This window comes from Lactuca serriola, chromosome 8, assembly GCF_051521515.1.
Source record: "Lactuca serriola cultivar US96UC23 chromosome 8, Lser_US96UC23_V15, whole genome shotgun sequence".
NCBI lineage: Eukaryota > Viridiplantae > Streptophyta > Magnoliopsida > Asterales > Asteraceae > Lactuca > Lactuca serriola.
Genome location: NC_136415.1, coordinates 131,637,700 through 131,656,363, shown reverse-complemented (window position 1 = coordinate 131,656,363; position 18,664 = coordinate 131,637,700). Strand labels below are relative to the sequence as shown.

At 37.5% G+C, this 18,664-nt stretch overlaps 1 pseudogene; it reads right to left on the bottom strand.

Annotated features, from left to right (window-relative positions):
* Window positions 1-14,237: 14,237 nt before the first annotated feature.
* Window positions 14,238-16,217, bottom strand: LOC145068772 (UDP-glucuronate 4-epimerase 3 pseudogene; annotated as a pseudogene).
* Between the last annotated feature and the right edge of the window lie 2,447 nt (window positions 16,218-18,664).

The window sequence follows — 18,664 nt, the reverse complement described above, 5'->3', positions numbered from 1 at the left end:
GAAACTCGAATTTTAGATCGAGCGGTTTTTGGCCTACGCGACCTAAATGAGAATTAAAGATGTCATTAATAGGAACTCAACGGTAAAAAGACGAACGAAAACATAGTCCGTATGTAGAAGTTATGAATTTTACGTGGACATTTAATAGTGTAATCTCCTCGTACTGTTAAATTTAAGATCGGTCGAGAATAAGCCGACAGAGTCAAAATGAAAGTTGTAGATCTTATTTTGACCTACGCGCGGATATAAAGAACGTCAAAATCAGAGGTCGTATGTGAAAGTTACGGATTTTAGAAGTCGGAAGTGTGCTGTACGAAAAGGGGTGATGTGGCACAATCTTGGCCATTGCTTTCTCCCCAAGTCTTGCCACTAGATGGTGACATGTGGCACCAAGTTCAACCATTTTCACCCTATAAATAGAACCTCTCCCACCCTCATTTTCTTCACACCTTTCCCATTCTTTCTTCTTTTTACTCTTTTTTAGAACCTCTCTCTAGCCCCGAAACCCCCCGAAAAGCCTAGGGAACCCCCCCTAGCATGAGGCGGAAGCCCCGGAGTGCTCGAAGGCTACGAGAAGAAGAGCTTTTCCGCATGGGAATGATGCTCCAAGCAAAGACCGGTTTTCTATAAAACCCGTTGTAAGTGAGCTAGGCCTACGCTATTTTTAATATAGCGTTTATTTAATTATAGTAACGTTATTAGGAACTTATAATAAGTACTTGGGATATTATTATGGGTTATATAAGTATTGTTTAACGATTATATAATATTAATAATAGCTAGACTATTAATTAGTCTCGGCGAATAATAGACTAAACCCTAGTGATATTGATGCTAGGTTTTATCAAATGAAAATTGTTTTGGGAGTATCGAAGCGTTGTCCGAGTGCTGAGTCACCACCTTTCAGGTGAGTGCATAGTTATTTTCATCTTACACATAGATATGAAGTATTTTATATAAATTACGTGCTATGTGTGCATATTATCTGAATACTTGATGTCTATGATGGATTAATGATTTTATACATGTTTTAAATGATTTAAACTGTATACGTATTTTATATATACAAACATGTTGGGTATGACATGGGTAGATGAATGATGAGAGATAAAAGATGATGTGAGTAAACATTGGCAGCTATAGACTTAGTGCCTAATAAATAACATCGACAACTATGGACTTAGTGCCTATTGGACAAACACTGGTAGCTATGGACTTAGTACCTGTTAGGAATTGGTAGCTATGGACTTAGTACCTATTAGATAAACACTGGTAGCTATGGATTTAGTACCCGGTGAATAAAGTATAGCAGGTATGGAATTAGTGCTTTACGAACGAGCATTGGCAGCTATGGATTTAGTGCCAGTCCTATAAGAATAAAGAAGATAACGGGATGGGTAATTGGGTTGATTGTTTGATTGTTTAAACATAATAATTATATTATTGTGGGTTGAAAACCCTATGTACTCACCAGGTTTCCCAACCTGACCCACTCAGTTTATTTATGTCACAAGTGTTGTTATGAAGTCACATTACACTGAGAGATTAAAGAGATGTAGATCACTAGTGTAAATAAATGTAAGTTATGTTTATGCTTATGTTTCTGTATTGACGATGACATCCCAAACGTTTTAAAATGAATAAAATACGTTTCTTCGAAAATGTTTTGATAACGTATTTATCATGTTTTTCTGGGAACAAATTCCGCAACATTTTTATGAAAAGAAGTATTCTGATTTTTATAAAGCACAAACAAAATCGGTCTTTTCTGGCCGTGAAAATGGGGATGTCACAGTTTAATCATCAAATCACACATAACAATATGTTTTATAACACCAAGTTACTGGTGTGTTTACATATCATCAATGTGCAACCAACTTGTAAACTGCAACTAATATGTCTCCGTTTCAAGAATATAAGATATTATTGTCTCACAATCACTCGTGATGAAATCCATGAAGTGCTTCAGATAAGCGTGAGTTTTATCCAATACTCAAATCTTATTATAGAAGTACTCATGAACACTGCAACAAACTTGTGTTATGTCTAAACACTAGGCAATCTACAGTCGAATTCATGACAGTCTTACCTCATTACTAACTTCCGAAGTATGATTGACTGTGGATGTTTGAATAACCTAGTTATTCGGGAAGTAAAACATGCAAATTGAAACACAAGAATAGTCTAATCCAATATAGTCTCAAAACTTTTGAATATAAATAAAACACTTATTATTTAATCACCATATTGATTAGACCTTACTCATTGTATAATGTTTCGAATAATCAATTAAATACTTGAATTAAAACAACAACCATCCCATGCTCCAAGCATGCATGTTATGTTTATCTATGGTCCTTCTATTGTGAAATAGATCAATTGAATACATATTTAATGACGCCCATTTCATAATTCCAAATCATTATTATAAGTGTAAGAATACTAAATTCTAGCCACTTCTAAATGTGTTAAAGTCTAAACTTATATGCAAGGATTCTTTTGTAATGTCAATGCACAAAAGTCACAAAGACTTAGCCAATGATGTTACAAAGCATTCCACTGGATAATTATAACATTACAATTCGATGGAAATGAAGTCTCACATTCAAAGTACATTCCTTTGAACATCCTTCTTGCATAAAACTTTCTAATCTTACACATAGATTCTCAGTATGCAACTCCCATAATGGAAACATTTCCATTTTTCCAAATGAATACCCATTCTAAATAGAATCCTATATATTTAGAATTATATCAATATGGTTCATCCAATACTATACTTCCAACTGTCCACGAGTAACCAATCCTCAGCGAACCTTAGATCGTCCTTGACAGTTGTTTAATAACCTTAGTCATATTTTGTTCTAGTTCCTTTTCCCTCTTAATGCACTAGGCATTTGGAAAGATCAGAACAAGCGAATATTATAGCATATGCAATCGATCCTATACCTGAAGCATATGGGATACGATTTATAATGTCTTACATAAAGACATGATACTTGACCAGTCTTTTGTTATAGTATTCCCATGTATAGAATTTCCAATGTTGAAACACTTCACCATGGTATTCATATATGCTCATTACTAAGCTTGATTAATACTTCAATCTAAACTTTAGATTCGAAATAAAGTATAAGCATCCTCTCCCTTAAGATAACAAAACAACCTTTCAAACTTTGCAACTTTGCAAAATTTGAACTTTGTTTCCTACAAATAGCATTGGTAACTAGAAACACTTAACATAATAATTATGCTCCCACTAGCATAATATTTCTATTCTTACTAGCATAACAATTATGCTCCAACTAGCTTTGATATGTATCCAGAAATCAGTTGGACTTCTAGAAATCAATACTTATTGAATTTCTTACCAAAGTTCAAATTCTTGATATAGGATGCTTTGATAAGCCTTTATCTATGCTTCTCAGGCTCATACACCTTTCAATAGACAACTTATGTGTATGTCTAAACCATTTCAGAACTTATAACGATAAGTCCCAAATGTTCAAACCTTTTTCGGTATCTCACAATTCGAACTATGAAGAGGGATGTCGTAATCATACTCGAATTTGAGAACTAACTTTAAAATCTACTTAATGAAAGTGTTTCCTCACAATCATTTTCATGAAGTAGAGAGAAACCTCTTTCCATTTAGATTTTATAGGGTATGTGTTCTTATCCATGTGAATTTATCATTTCCAACTACTTTCATAAGAGAAGGTCTATGATAAATTCGAACTCATATGGACTGAACTTGTTCAATATTAATTTCTTGCCATCTAGTAGCACAAGGGCCTACCATTGCTTCCAGGTTGTTGAACAGCTCACCTATATTGATCAATTTACTTGAACTGATCAAGGTGTTTTGCCTTATGCAGTCAAATGAGAACTCATAGAACTCACATGCATATTCAACTTAACTGGAACGGGAACATAAATAAGAATATGTCAACACGGTATGTTACAGACCTCAGTCGTGTGCTAGTGATTACTTAAGGTTTATTCTTGATCAGATCTTGAAAATTTTCAAGACCATTAAGACTCCCATTGACCTCTTGACATATAATAATATTCTCTTGTCAATGAACATTCCTTGACAAAACAAATATTCAAGAGTTAGTACGGGTTCTTATCAATAAAAACACTTCATACAATTGGTCTTAGTTGGTCTGTTTTATCTAAAACATCACAACTACCAATTTGAAATGTGTAAGAATGAGAAACTTTTCTACTCCATATTTCATGAGGTGTTATAAACTTACTTAGAACATGTTACTCAAGGTACAACTTGAAGTAACTAAGAGTATAATTCTAAAACTCGACTTTGGAGCGAAGTATGATTCGTCCTTTTGATTTATCCATTTTAACAATTCCCGATTCCTCTTCTTAGCCTCACAAATGCACTAAGGTGTCCTTAGAGGATCAATTTTGATATGGTTTTATAATCGCTAAGATGATCATAAAACACGATACTAAAGTAATCTCCTTTCCTTTTAGATTGGAGAAACCTTTTATCTTTCTGCCTAATTGATTCTTCTTATTCGTTCTGCTATACATTGAATCTTTTTCAATGATTCAGAATCAAACTTAATCTTGTAAGCATAACTATATTTACTAAACTTTTAGTAAATCATGACGAATAGTCTTATCATTCTTTGTGGTGGACCTGATTAGTACAAATCAGTGTGCACTAGATCCTTAAGTCGTTCACTTGACTCACATGCATATGTGAACAAGGAACTAGTCTTAATTTCCCAAAGATGAAGATTCTCATACATCACACAATTCACTATTGCATGATTCCAAGTTTCTGTCCAACTGAAACTTGGGTGATGAGAATCCTACCTTATTTGGTAAATTACCACAAACGATATATCTAAGAATCAATTCCACTTTAATATTGCTAATAATACAAACATTAATTTTCACAAATGTCATTGCAAGGATAAAATAGGACAAAATCCAAATTTTCTTTATTTATAAAAATGCGAAAAACTTATCCTTACAATGCAAATTCATATGAAAAGTGTGTTACTAAATATTCCTAAGCAATCTATCACAACACTTATGCAGCAGCTCAAAAATCCGATCATTGAACCATGCGATCGAAATCCATTTCTTCACGACCATACTCAACTCACTCTTCCTTTAAGCTTCCTCTCTTTTCTTCGATCCTACAAAACATCAAAATGTAATCTTATCACATCATGTATTAAGAATCTACAAATAGGAAATCAATAGAGTTAGATAGTGGACTTACCTGCAGCAGAGTCATTCATTATGGCTTTGCCATCCTTGTGATCCTTCAGGTAGATACGACAACTTCACATCCAATTCCCCTTCTCTTGGCAATAGAAACAAACAGACTCTTTCGGAATGGCACACGGATCAATCTCAGACTTCGCCTTTCTTTACCATTTGTTCAAATGGTTTGATCTCAGAATTATCCTTTCTCATAACCCTGATCTGATCCTCGCAGTACGCCAAGCGTACACAACATTACTCCCAGCGTAATACCCTTCGCATGAGTACGCTACGCGTACGTCCCGCATACTAGGGTTTCCTGTTAAACCCTTAAGCACTCTGAAGGCCATAACTTCTTTGTTATAATCAATCCATACATGCCTTACCATTTCCCGAACAAACCTCCAATTTCCATAAAATCTCGAGCTGACAAATTATCGAAAACCCTTAGACTCCAAAACACAAACCGTATACCTGGATCAACCAAATTACATCATCTACCCCCAATGAGTCCAAATCTCAAATCTTCAAGGGTCTCAATTCTACTAATACCCAATCCTTGATCACCATTTCGAAATGGGAAATGATTCGAAACAGGGCGTTACAAACATACAAACCTCCATTTTGAGATGCGTGTTTTTTTTGTAGAACGAGAAAGAGGTGTTCATGGTTTACAAATATGTTAATTTGTATAAGATAACATATTTATTGATATTTTTTCTTATTATTAATATTGTCTTACCTGTTGGATCTACCGGAGGAGCTTAGTTAGATTCATAGCACATTCCAAGTTTCTTAGTTATGGAAGTGCATGGTTGATGATATAGCGGTAGTACCACTAGATGATATCCAGGTCAACGAGCGTCTGAACTACATAAAAAGACCAATAGTGTTTCTTGATCAGAAGACGAAGGACATGCGCAACAAGGTGGTACCATTGGTCAAGGTGCAGTGACACCATTAGAAGGGCTCCGAGTGGACATGGGAACCGGAGATGGAAATGAGGGAGCATTTTCCAGAGCTGTTCACTTCGGTGGACTTCAAGGACAAAGTCTGATCCAATTGGGGGAGAATTTTTACACTCAAGTCCTAGTAAACTTCTCCTTCTAACCCTTTAATTTACGATTTTGTAACTTTGGCCTAAGGAGGATTTAGCGAAGCGACACCGTTTTAGGGGAGTACGTTGGGCGTACTCTGAGTATGCGGGGCGTAATCTGACTAGACTTAAACCATAATCTTCAGTGTTTTGACTTTATTTGTTGCACCTTATGTCCCATTTCCTCATCCCATTTCCATCCTCCATTACTTGAAACATTGCCCCTTGCAAACCCTAGCCCCATTGTTGCATTTTGAAGCTTGAGAGTGTGTTTTTGTGTGTTTCAAAGGAGGAAGACGGTGGTGGTGAAGATTAGAAGCTAGAAGCAAGCTTGGAACTGGAAGTCTTGTATCATCCTCAATCTACAGAAGGTATAAAGTTCATACCTTGGTGATTAACTTGATAGATCTTGTTTTTATGTTGATATTGTGAACTTTTGTCCCCAAATATGGCCTTCTTGTGCATGGAATACTATAGAGCAAATGGGTTGTCATTTTGGACGTTTTTCTAGGATCAGAGTGATAAAAATGTGTTCTTGACCCTTAGTTCTTCTCCATGCAAGAGTTTGGTTGTCTTAATGGCTTAAGATTTTGGGATTTTTAATGTTAAGCACATTAGGGCTATGCAAGACCATAAAGTTGGAAACGGTCAAGGACAACATTTGGGACTTGGATCTATATTTTGGAAGAAAAAGGCTTATGCATTAAGCACTTAATGGGTTAAGAACATTCAATTGAATATGTTGGGCGTACCAGATGGTATGATGTGCGTACGTGGTTAGGCCCTCGTCGGTTTGGTCGCGATCGTGTACGCCTCGCGTTAGGGACTGAGTCGACTCGACTCGGTTGACTTGACTCATTTGTTGAGTTTGACCAATTTGGAACTAAAGATATTTTTGGGTGATTGGTACTAATTAGGTTGGACAATGATTTGCATAATAGGTGACGGGTCGAGCCGATATTCAGAGTCGAGGCTTATTTCAGCTTGTATTCGGTTTAAGAGGTGAGTTCTCTCACTATGCCAGTGGGTCTAAGGCACCAAGGCCGGCCCATTTATTATGTTTACATATCCTAGGAGGTAGGATTGCTATGATAGTTATATGTGTGATTTGTTGTGTATATGTCGACATATGGGTGGTTGGGTTGAGGCCGAGCACCAATAAACCCGGTATGGTTGGGCTAAGACTTAAAGTCAACATACCCGGTTTGGTGATGTTGATGCCACGTGCCAACAAATCTAGATGGTTGGGTTGAGGCCACATGCCAAAAAACCCTGGATGTTTGGGTTAAGGTGTTACTACTCTGTGCTGTAAACCAACAAACCCAATATGGTTGGGTTTAAGTCAAGGACCAACAAACCCTGTATGCATGCTTGTATTATATATGTATTTGTTTGTATTATGGGGTATTTTAGGAAGCTCACTAAGATTTGGCTTACAGTTTGGATTTCAATGTTTCAGGTACTTCTAATGAGCAGGGAAAGACGAAGGCGTGATTGTACACATCATCCCGTAGTTGAAATATCCCAAAAATACAACCCAAAAATTTCGTTTTGAAAATTAATATAAAACCATAAGTCATCCATAATCATAAGAAAACCATGTATCATGTATCTCAGAACATCATATCAAACACCGTGACAAAAACATATGATAAAAATATAAAGTGTAAACTCCCAGGCCAAAAAGACTGTGGTGTGTGCCATGTCATCATCCCGAGCCCTTCCCTTTGCTAGCTGAAGTACCTGAAACCAAAACTGAAATTGTAATCACGAAGCTTAGTGAGCTCCCCTAAATTACCACATACCATACACATAACATATCACAAATCACATAACTATGGCACTACTCCCAACTGCACCGAGACGAATCCCGGCATCGGCTTACCCTGCATCGGACTCTTGCCCGGCATCGGGCTCACCCCGACATCCGACCGCATCGGGCATCGGGTTTGCCCTGTCACATACACAACAAAACATATATCATAAACACATATCATAGTCACATAATTTGCAACGGGCTTACCCCGACATCAGACCGAAGCCAGGAACATATAACATATAACATATAAACTAGCATACATCGGGCTTACCCCAACATCAGACCAAATCCCGGAACACATAACACATAACATACAATATGCATGAATCACAGAGACATCAAGCATACATAACTACTTCTCGGGACCGCCCCGACATCGGATCGAAGTCCGGAAACACATAAACTACATCAGGCTAACCCCGACATCGGGACTTACCCTGGCATACTATAACTACTTAAACGGGCCGACATTGGTGCCTTAGACCCGTTCCTACTGGAGGAAAACTCACCTCTCAGTTTGGCTGCTGAAAACTCGTCCAAAGGTAACTCTGTCTGCTTCTCCAACTACTCCTCGGCTATCATGACCAAATAAACACTTAGTAAAAAACTGAAGATTCTTCTATGGGTAAAATGTCTACTTTACCCCTCTGATCTAATTTGGGCCATGACCTAGGCCCAATCCTTTCTAGTCCTTCTAAACTCACTAAGGCCCATTAAGTCCCCAAATGGCCTAATTTTCTAAATTGGGCCTAACTCTTCAAATGGGCTTTCCTTTCAAACCTAACTAGTCCTTGGGCCCTTAATTGACTTCTAAAGGCCCATCACGGTCCACTACTGTTATGTCCAAGACTTGGCCCAAACCGAGGCCCAATAACAAAAGCCCACTGACTAAGCATACGCTGAGCGTACCTGTCTATACTTTGCGTGTACTGCTGAAATGGCTTGTACGCTGCGTGTACTGGCGAGTACGCCCATCGTACTCTCCTGTTAAGCCCTTTTATTTAAAACTGCTTAATCCCTTAAGACACTACGTCCAAACTACAGATCTGAGTCCAATATTTCGTCCTAACCCATAAAGCCGATCACTTGGTGGCTTGCAACCCACCAAATGAGCCCAACACTAAAAATGGCAATGAACTTTCATGGAAATTGCTAGATCTCTTTCACGGCTTCATAAAAGCCTCAAAGCTTGCAACTTTACTGCTAATGGAACACCTTGAGCTTCAAGGGTGGCAACCCTAAGCTCAAAAACGAAGTTGCATGAGTAATATCCAATCTTTGGACCTAAAAAGGTCCAAATCTTCAAAACCCTAGATCTAAATCTCTAGAAGGAAAGATATGAGCTTTATACCTCCTTTGAGTGCCAAAAGATGAACTTGTTCCAGATCCTTGAGCTCAAGATACTCAAGTACTTCTTCTCCAACCTCTCCTTTCTTCTTCCAAGTCTTTCTTCACCAAAATGAGCTCAAAAATGTCAAACACACACAACAATGGAGTATGAAACGAACTAGGGTTTTCTGAAGGTGAGGGATAGGTGGGGATGCCAAAGGGGAGGCTATAATGAGGTATATAAAGGTCTTAAACCCTAAAATTAGGGTTTAGCATCTGCCCGCGTACGCTGGGCGTACCTCTTGGTATGCTAGGCGTACGCCCTCGAGTCCTTCGAATCCAATGAACACTACACCCCACGTACGCCAGGTTACGCCCGACATACGACTAATGGGCAACCCAACTTCTTGGCCCATTTTCTTAGGTGCACTCGAAAAAGGGTCAATTGTCCAAGTGTTATTCCAAAACAAATAATAATTTATATATATATATATATATATATATATATATATATATATATTGTAGCACCCAAAGTTTTGAAAGCCAAGAAAGTAAAGGAAACCCTAAATTTAAGGGGGACTCAGCGAGTCCAAGGAGGAACTCGACGAGTTCGAGCGAGATCCGAGTCGAGGAGTAAGTGACCAACTCGGCGAGTCGGCCAAGGCGACTCGGCGAGTAGGGTCTGTGCGAGGAAAACCCTAAATCCAGGACTTGGAGCCTATATAAACGTCTCATTCTTCTTCCTAGGGCTCCTTTACTGCCTCTCCAACCTAGAATACGAACCTTAAACCGCCATTGTTGCTTATTCAAGCTTTTTTCCATTTGGTGGGTGATTTGAAGGAAGAAGGAGGGAAGGAATCGTTGAGGCTTCAAGGAACTGTAGCAAATCCAAAGTTGAAGGACCTTTCAGAACACTTGAAGGTAATAAGTCGCTTCCTTCATCCAGATCTACTTTGGTTATGAGTTTTGGGGCTTTTAAGCCATGTTTAAGATCAATCTCGAGCTTGAGGTCCAGATCTGAGGTTGCTACCTCAGATCCATGCTTGTTTTGGTTTAGAATTCCGTAAAGTATCAGCCATTGAGTGGATTTTGGAGCCTCTTGGTCTTAAACCCTAGTTTATGGTGCATTTTGCCTAGATCTCCTTCTCTACACGTAAAGTTTGCAACTTTACGTGGGGAATAGGCTTGGGAAGGGTAGATCTACAGTTTGGAGTCCCTGCATGACTCAAAAGTCCTCTGCATGTATGTGGAACCGAATGGACTCGGCGAGTCCTTCGAGTGGACTCGGCGAGTAGCTTGAAGATGAGGAGGAACTCGACGAGTGGGATGAACAGCTCGTCGAGTCGGATAAAGATGGGCATGAACTCGGCGAGTTGGATGAACAACTCGGCGAGTCTGTTCTTAGACTCGACGAGTCAGGTCGCGTGGTCCCAAACCCTTCGAGTTAAGACTCGAGTCAGCGAGTCGAGCCAGGACTCAGTGAGTTGGACAGGACAGGATTCGGGAATCAGTAGACTCGGCGAGTCAGGGGCTGACTCGGCGAGTCATGTCGCAATTGGAAGGACTTTAAGCATAAGAACTCGGCGAGTCAGTAAGTGGACTCGGCGAGTAGGGTTGACCTGGAAGGTTGACTTTGACCAGGACTTTGACTTGGTTGACTTTCGGGGGTCAGTTGGACTAAGTGCTGCATTGATATTGATGGCTCAGGAAGCAAGTAGAGCAGGAGTTCAGTGAGTGGTCGGGCAGCAGCTGGAGGGATCATCAGCAAGTTCAGCCAGTGCAGGTGAGTTTCCCTTTGTGTGAATGGGTCTACGGCCACAATGCCGGCCCATGTAGTTATGAGTAGAAGTCCCGGGGGTTAGCCCTAGGCACAGTATGCTAGTATGATTTTCAGGACGAGGTCCGTGATAGCGGGCGTGTGCCCAAGAAATGGTTTATGTGATAGTTTATACTTGTTGTCTGTGTGATACTTGTATGTGCCTGGTAGGGAGGTGAGTGTGGGCGAGGTCCCGTACCTCATCAATAGCAGAGTGTGGATGGTGTTCCACATCTCATTAGCAGCTGATCAGGGGTGAGGCCCAAGTTAGGAAAGGGTGAGTGTGGGCTAGGCCCGTATCTCACTATCGGTAGGAGTATGGACGGGGTTCCATGACTCATCAGTAGCAGGATAAGGTCGAGGCCCAGGATAAGCGAGGTATTTGAATAGGATCCGTTAGCAGGTGTTTAGCTTATGTGTCGTGATATGATTATGTGTTATTATGTGTTAGTGGGCGAGGCCCTGTGGCAGGTGGGGCCTAAGTAAAACAGATATGTGTCCGAGCGGGGCTCGAAGCCAGGCGGGGCCTGGAGCGGCGGGGCCGTTGTAGCGGGCGAGGCCTGAGGTAGGGGGCAAGGCCTAGAATAGTGGGCGTGGCCCAGTATTTGCAGTATGTGTTATTAGCAGCTAGATAGAGGGCGTGGCCCAGTGTGTGCAGTGTGCAGTTATGTGCATGGTATGTGGTAAGGTGGGGAACTCACTAAGCTTCGTGCTTACGATTTTCAGTTTTGGTTTCAGGTACTTCCGGTAGCTGATGATGGAGCTCGGGGTGATCGCATGGCACACACCATAGGATTGTCAACCTGGGAACGTTTTACTCTGATAATGAACATGTGTTTTGAAAACTATTAATTTGATTATGCTTTGAATCGATGATTTTACTTTAAGTAATATTTTATTAAAAGAAATTTTTAGTCTTAAATTTTGGGACGTTACATACATACATATATATATATATATATATATATATATATATATATATATATATATATATATATATATATATATATATATATATATATATATATATATTAAATCACAAGGGCCTTAGCAATAGTAATTTTTTAAGCTTTTGGTTTTTACCATAAATCTTTGGTGCATTTAACACTTTTCGCCCTTAATTTCAAAACTTTTATATTTTTGCGTTTTGATTAAATTTTTCTGTCTTTTGGTTTTTGCCACAAATCTTTAGTAAGTTTGACACTTTTAGTCATTGCAGCCAAAAGTTTTACATTTTTGATGTTTTTGCCACAAATCTTTAATGAATTTGACATTTTTCTTTCTTGTACTAAAAACTTTTACATTTTGACATAAAAAAGAAGAAAAAAACTCCTTTTGAATTTTGTCACCATATTTTCCCAACTTTGGCAACTTTAACATTATTGCCACAATATTTTTGAATTTTCTCTAGCAGTGTCCATTCTTTTGGTTGTACAATTTTGAGATCTAATTTTAAAGGCTGTCGACTTTCTCCCATATTTGTGGTGATTTACGATTTCAACACATATCTTTTAAAGTTTGTCGGATTTTCCCATATTACCCCAAAAGCGGCGTAGCCGCGGGCTCTTTACTAGTTTAAATAATACCTCGATGGACAGATGTTACAACAGTTTATGTTGATTGATACTTTGATTCGATGTTTTGACTTATTATGATTTGTAAACAATGTTTGGTAACTTTTGGGCTTGTGGATTGTGCTTTAAAATGAAAAAAAATTTACATTAATGTTTGGGACGTTACAGAATAAGTGGGAGTGGTTTGGTGCTGAGTATGACTGTAAACGAATCGAACGTTCATCGAACTATTCGTGAACAGTTTGACTTGAAGTTCGTTTATGTTCGTTTTTTAATAAATGGTCGAATCTGAACACAAATTCCTGTTCGTTTAGTTAAATGAAGGAACATGAACAATGGTCTCACTCGTTCAATTATGTTCGTGAACGTTCGTTTATGTTCGTTCATTTAAATTCATTTTATTTTCATATATAGTCAATTGTATTTGATTACATTATTATATTATATGTTTCTTTATGTTCATATATGCTCAATTATGTTTGTTTATCTCTGTTCGTTTATGTTTGCTTAGCACGTTTACAAACATAAACAATATAATTTGGTATGCCTTGTTTGTCGTAAGGTATGCTTGGATTCCTTTGGTAAGCATTCAATTCATTGTAGAGAGCTCTCGTGTTTCAAGTACCGACATAATATGGTTAGGGATGTTCTTTTCGACATATTCAGGCGCGTTGGGGTTCCTGCCAAGAAAGAGACACTCATGAACTTTCTGACTGACCCTTTGGAAGGAAGATCAACATTTAGATCGATTGATATTTTAGTTTTTGGATGGGCTAGAGAGAAACATGCACGTGTGAATCTAACAGGAGTTTCCCGTCTTGTGGGCTTGGGGAGTGAAGTTTTAACCGTGGGGCAAGCTGTTTTAAAAGTTGCACCATACAAACTGGCAAAACATGAGAAAACGTATATGAAAAATCAACACACGTTTATACTTTTTGCATTTGATACTTTCGGTTTCCCTGCACCAGATATTCTGGAGCTCATCACTAGAGTCCAACAAGTCATGCATAGATCTATGTATATTGTTTTAAAATAATTAGTTTTGTCATCTAAAAAGGAGTTGCGGCACAACTTGTTGCTCGTTTACCCGCTACACCTGTGTAAAACTTTGTTTTAATATTTTTAGGTGAATCCAAATTTGAAACTATTTGGTAAACGAACAAACATGAACAAACCCTTGTTCGGCTCGTTTACGGCCCTAACGCTAAGATGAGATGTAAAAAGCAAGTGGTAGTAAGGTACAACATGGATTATACTATTGTTTTGCGATAAAAAATTTCACAATTTTTGTTTCATTAGGATCGGTATAAAAAAACAATCTTAAAAACAATAAGAAAAAACAAGGTATGCCCCCGAAAATTAATAAACTCGAGCGATCTCGTTCTATTTATTTGATTCCAAAATGATACAAATCCACAAGATGAAAACAAACGAATTATGGTCAATTCTTCATGAATTCTACAACAATTTTAGTACACATCACAAAAAGAGGCCCAACCAAATCAAAACCATGTCCGATTTCAGCCTTTCCGGGCCTCGTTTACATATACGAAAAACTCGATAACGAAGATAATTTGTGGGAAACGAACAGCATCGTTATAAAACAATCATATCCGAATCAAAATCAAGAATTTGAGAAAACAAAAGAAAAAAAAATAACCCGATTTGAGAAAGAATTCATTCATCATCAATTATCGTCACTGATCGCTCTTCTTTACTGAACCATAGTAACTCACATACCATCTGACGAACTTCTTCAACCCGGTTTGAAGATCTGTTGTTGGTTTATACCCAAACTCCCTCCGAGCCGAACTAATATTCGCATGGGTGAACTGAACATCGCCATTTCTGGGCAATTTCATCACCAATCGCTTCGCTTTAACCTTCAACAATCGCTCCAAAATGCTCACCAGATCGGAAACTGGAACCGGCGAGGTGTTCCCGAGGTTAAAAACCCGTAAATGCGCAGGCGCACGTTTCTTCCCGCCGCTTCCGGTGCTCTTTTCTGCAGTATCTAACGCACCCAAACAACCCTTTACGATATCATCAATGTAGGTGAAATCACGTGCTACAGTTCCGTGGTTTGCAGCTTCAAAGATTGGGATTGATTTCCCTTTTAAAATGTTTCTCGTGAAAAAGAAATACGCCATATCCGGTCTTCCCCAAGGTCCGTAAACGGTGAAGAATCGTAATCCGGTTAATGATAAACCGTATATGTGATTGTAGGTATGAGCGATTTCTTCCCCGGCTTTTTTTGTGGCGGCGTAGAGGCTCGCCGGCTGATCGGTTCGATCTTTTTCTGAAAAGGGGACTTTTGTGTTCAATCCGTAAACAGAACTTGATGATGCCCAAACGATTGCTGGCTGTGGATTCGCGCTTTTACAGACTTCAAGAAGATTAACGAAACCAGCGATGTTGCTATGGACATAAGAGCCTGGATTCTCCATGGCGTAACGAACACCTGCTTGAGCAGCTAAATGCATTACGTGAGTAAAAGGGATTAATTCGAAGAGTTTCTTGAGCAATGGGGCGTCGTTTATGTCTCCTTCCACGATATAGATCCCACTTCGTTCGAGTAGAGATTGACGAGCTCGTTTGAGTGCAGGATCATAGTAATCGTTGAAGTTATCAAGGCCTAAAACGCCATCTCCACGGCTTTTCAAGGCGACGCTGACATGGGTTCCGACGAATCCGGCTGCTCCGGCTGACACGTTTCTCCCAAGCGAGTCCCCCCCATGAACTGGTTTTTAAAGATCTGCGAGAGAGATCTGATGAGATTGATGACGATGATGAGTATGGTGATGATGATGATGATGACAACGACGAAGTAGATGGTGATTTGAAGAATAAAACCAAGATTAATCCCAAGAACACAAAGAATGTGAGTTTTGCTACAGATGAAGAATGCCTGCATCTCTGAATGTACGACGATTTTTCCAGCTTGAATTTCCCCGGCGTTGATGGGATATTATCCATATGAGATGACGACATTTGCTTCATAATCTTCAATGAAAACTTGAAAAAGTAAACACACGCACCTCTTCTCTTATATCCCCTGGTTTTCTTCTTATTTGACTAGGGTTTGATGAATAATTGGTCGGTTTTCTTCTTTTTCGCTCCGGAATCTAACAAGATAAGAAGGAACAAAGTTTCCTATGTGCTGGGGCAATCCCTCCAACTTTATTATGCTTTTTCGATTGTAGGGGAATCTGAAGGTTTCTTGAAAGAACTATTGTTGGTATTGTGGGTTTTTTTGGTTCTACAGAGAGAGAGAGAGAGAGAGAGAGAGAGAGAGAGAGAGAGAGTGGTGATGAAGGTCGACCAAAATGAAGGAGTAAATTTGAAGGATTTGAATTAAATTGTATTATAATGGAGCTATCATCAAACACAAAAACATAATAAAAACTAAAAAGGTCAACTGGGTCGTGTAATTCAGGAAATAATATACAAAATCTTTATGAATTTGATCATGATTTGGGGTAAATTTAGACTTTTTCTATAAAATACAGAAATTAAAATTTTTACTGGTTTGAACGTTTGATTGGTCAATGGAAACCTTTAATTTCTCTTAATTTAATGGGCTTCCATTTTATGATTCTTAGTTTTTACAACATTATGCGGATAATTTTTTTTTTTTGAATAACTATTCAATTTTTGAAAAAAAAAAAAAATTAAATGATTGTCATGTTTAAAATGGGTCCATTTGGAATTTTGGTTTAATAAATTGTGTTTTCCATTTTGATTTGCAACTAAAATATTGGAAAAAAGTGAAAAAAAGTATGAAAATTTTAATATTTTCTTTTATATATATACCAGTTGTGAAACCCGTATATTATACGGGTTAACTAAAACATAATGTTAAACAGGAGCGATTAAATGAAGAGTTAATTTAAATTTGAAATATGAAATAAGTGAAAATTATGAAAAAAAAAAACATGCAAAAAATAAATTAATTAAATTATGTGTTTAATTATTAGATCCGTGTACTAAACGATTTATTATAATAAAATGTTAAATATATTTGTTTAAAGTGTAAATTTATTTGAAATTGAAATTTGAAATTTGAAATTATAGTAGGTTTAATTTATGGAAACTAAATTAATGATATAATGGAAATAAATAATGAAGTAATTGACAAGTGGAAAATAAATATATTTCAAAATTTTGACAAAATGACATGTGACCAATTAAATGAGAGAATGACAAATGACAATAACATTTTCATTTATTAGATACTAGTTGTGCAACCCGTATATTATACGGGTTAATTAAAACATAATATTAAATAGGAGGTTTATTTGAATTTGAAATCTGAAATAAATGAAAGTTATGAAAAAAAAAACATCCAAAAACTAAATTATTAAAATTATGTGTTTAATTGTTAGACCCGTATACTAAACGAATTATTATAATAAAATGTCAAATACAAAGTTTTAAGTGTAAATTTATTTGAATTTGAAATTGAAATTTCAAATTTCAAATTTGAAATTAATAGTTATTATAGTAGGTTTAATTTAAGGAAACCAAATTAATGATATAATAGAAATGAATAATGAAGTAATTGACAAGTGGAAAATAAATATATTTCAAAATTATGACAAAATGACATGTGGCCAATTAAATGAGAGAATGACAAGTGTCATAATATTTTCATTTATTAAGGTATATATATATATATATATATATATATATATATATATATATATATATATATATATATATAGACAAAACTGCAAAAATGGTCCTTGTGGTATGCATTTTTTTGGGGTTTTAGTCTAAACTATGACTTTTTTGGATTGGTGGTCCTTTTGAGGTAGTTTGTATGTGGAAAAGGTCCCTCCCCAAATTGAAAAGACTAAAATACCCTTAAATAATTTATTTTTCATTTTTCTTTCTTTTTTTATCTATTTTATAATTAATAAATAAATACAAAAAATAACTCTCTCTCTCTCTCTCTCTCTCTCTCTCTCTCTCTCTCTCGACTAGTGTTCCAGTTTGTCTCTCATTTGGAACGACCACCATCAACTGGAACCATCTCTCGTTCTTTATCCTAATCTAACAAACATACACACACTATAGACTAGAAGCCTCATTCTTTCTGATAGATTTGATGATGATTTGGAGGCTTGATTTTGAAGGGTACAAATCCAAGTTCATCCCCCTACCAGATCGGAATCACTATCTCCATCGAGACCAAGCATCCACCTTTAATGGAGCCTCCATCAGTGGTGGGTATGATGGTGCATAGAGTCAGAGATGTAGCCATGTGGAACAAATCAATTCTCCATCAGTGAGATGCGATTCCATCGATAATTAATCTGTTAATGGCACTAGGAAGAAGAATTAATCAAAGCATGTTGCAGATTCTTGATTTTTTGTGTGCTCATCGATGATGGAGGGTTGGGCCATCGCTTCTTCTTCCCTGGTGAAGGGAGAATACCATATCGGAATCCACAAAAATCAAACACATTTCAACCAATTTCAAACCCAAACTCACCTCTGTTCCTATTCTCCAGTTGCAAATCCAGACCTGTGTAAGGGCTTCTGTCAATGTTGTTCATCATCGGTAATACACACAATTAGGGCTCCATCTTCACTCAAGAAGAAAGGGGAGAGGAACAACATAAATCGAAGCAGATCTCCATACACAATCGATGTTTTGAGATCTAAGTTCAATACACACATGAAACTGAAAAAACTCACACTTGAAGGAGACAAAAATGTTGTAAACCCAGTTGAAGAAATATGAACTTGTGTGTGTTTTATCTCTGATTTGCAGGTCTAGT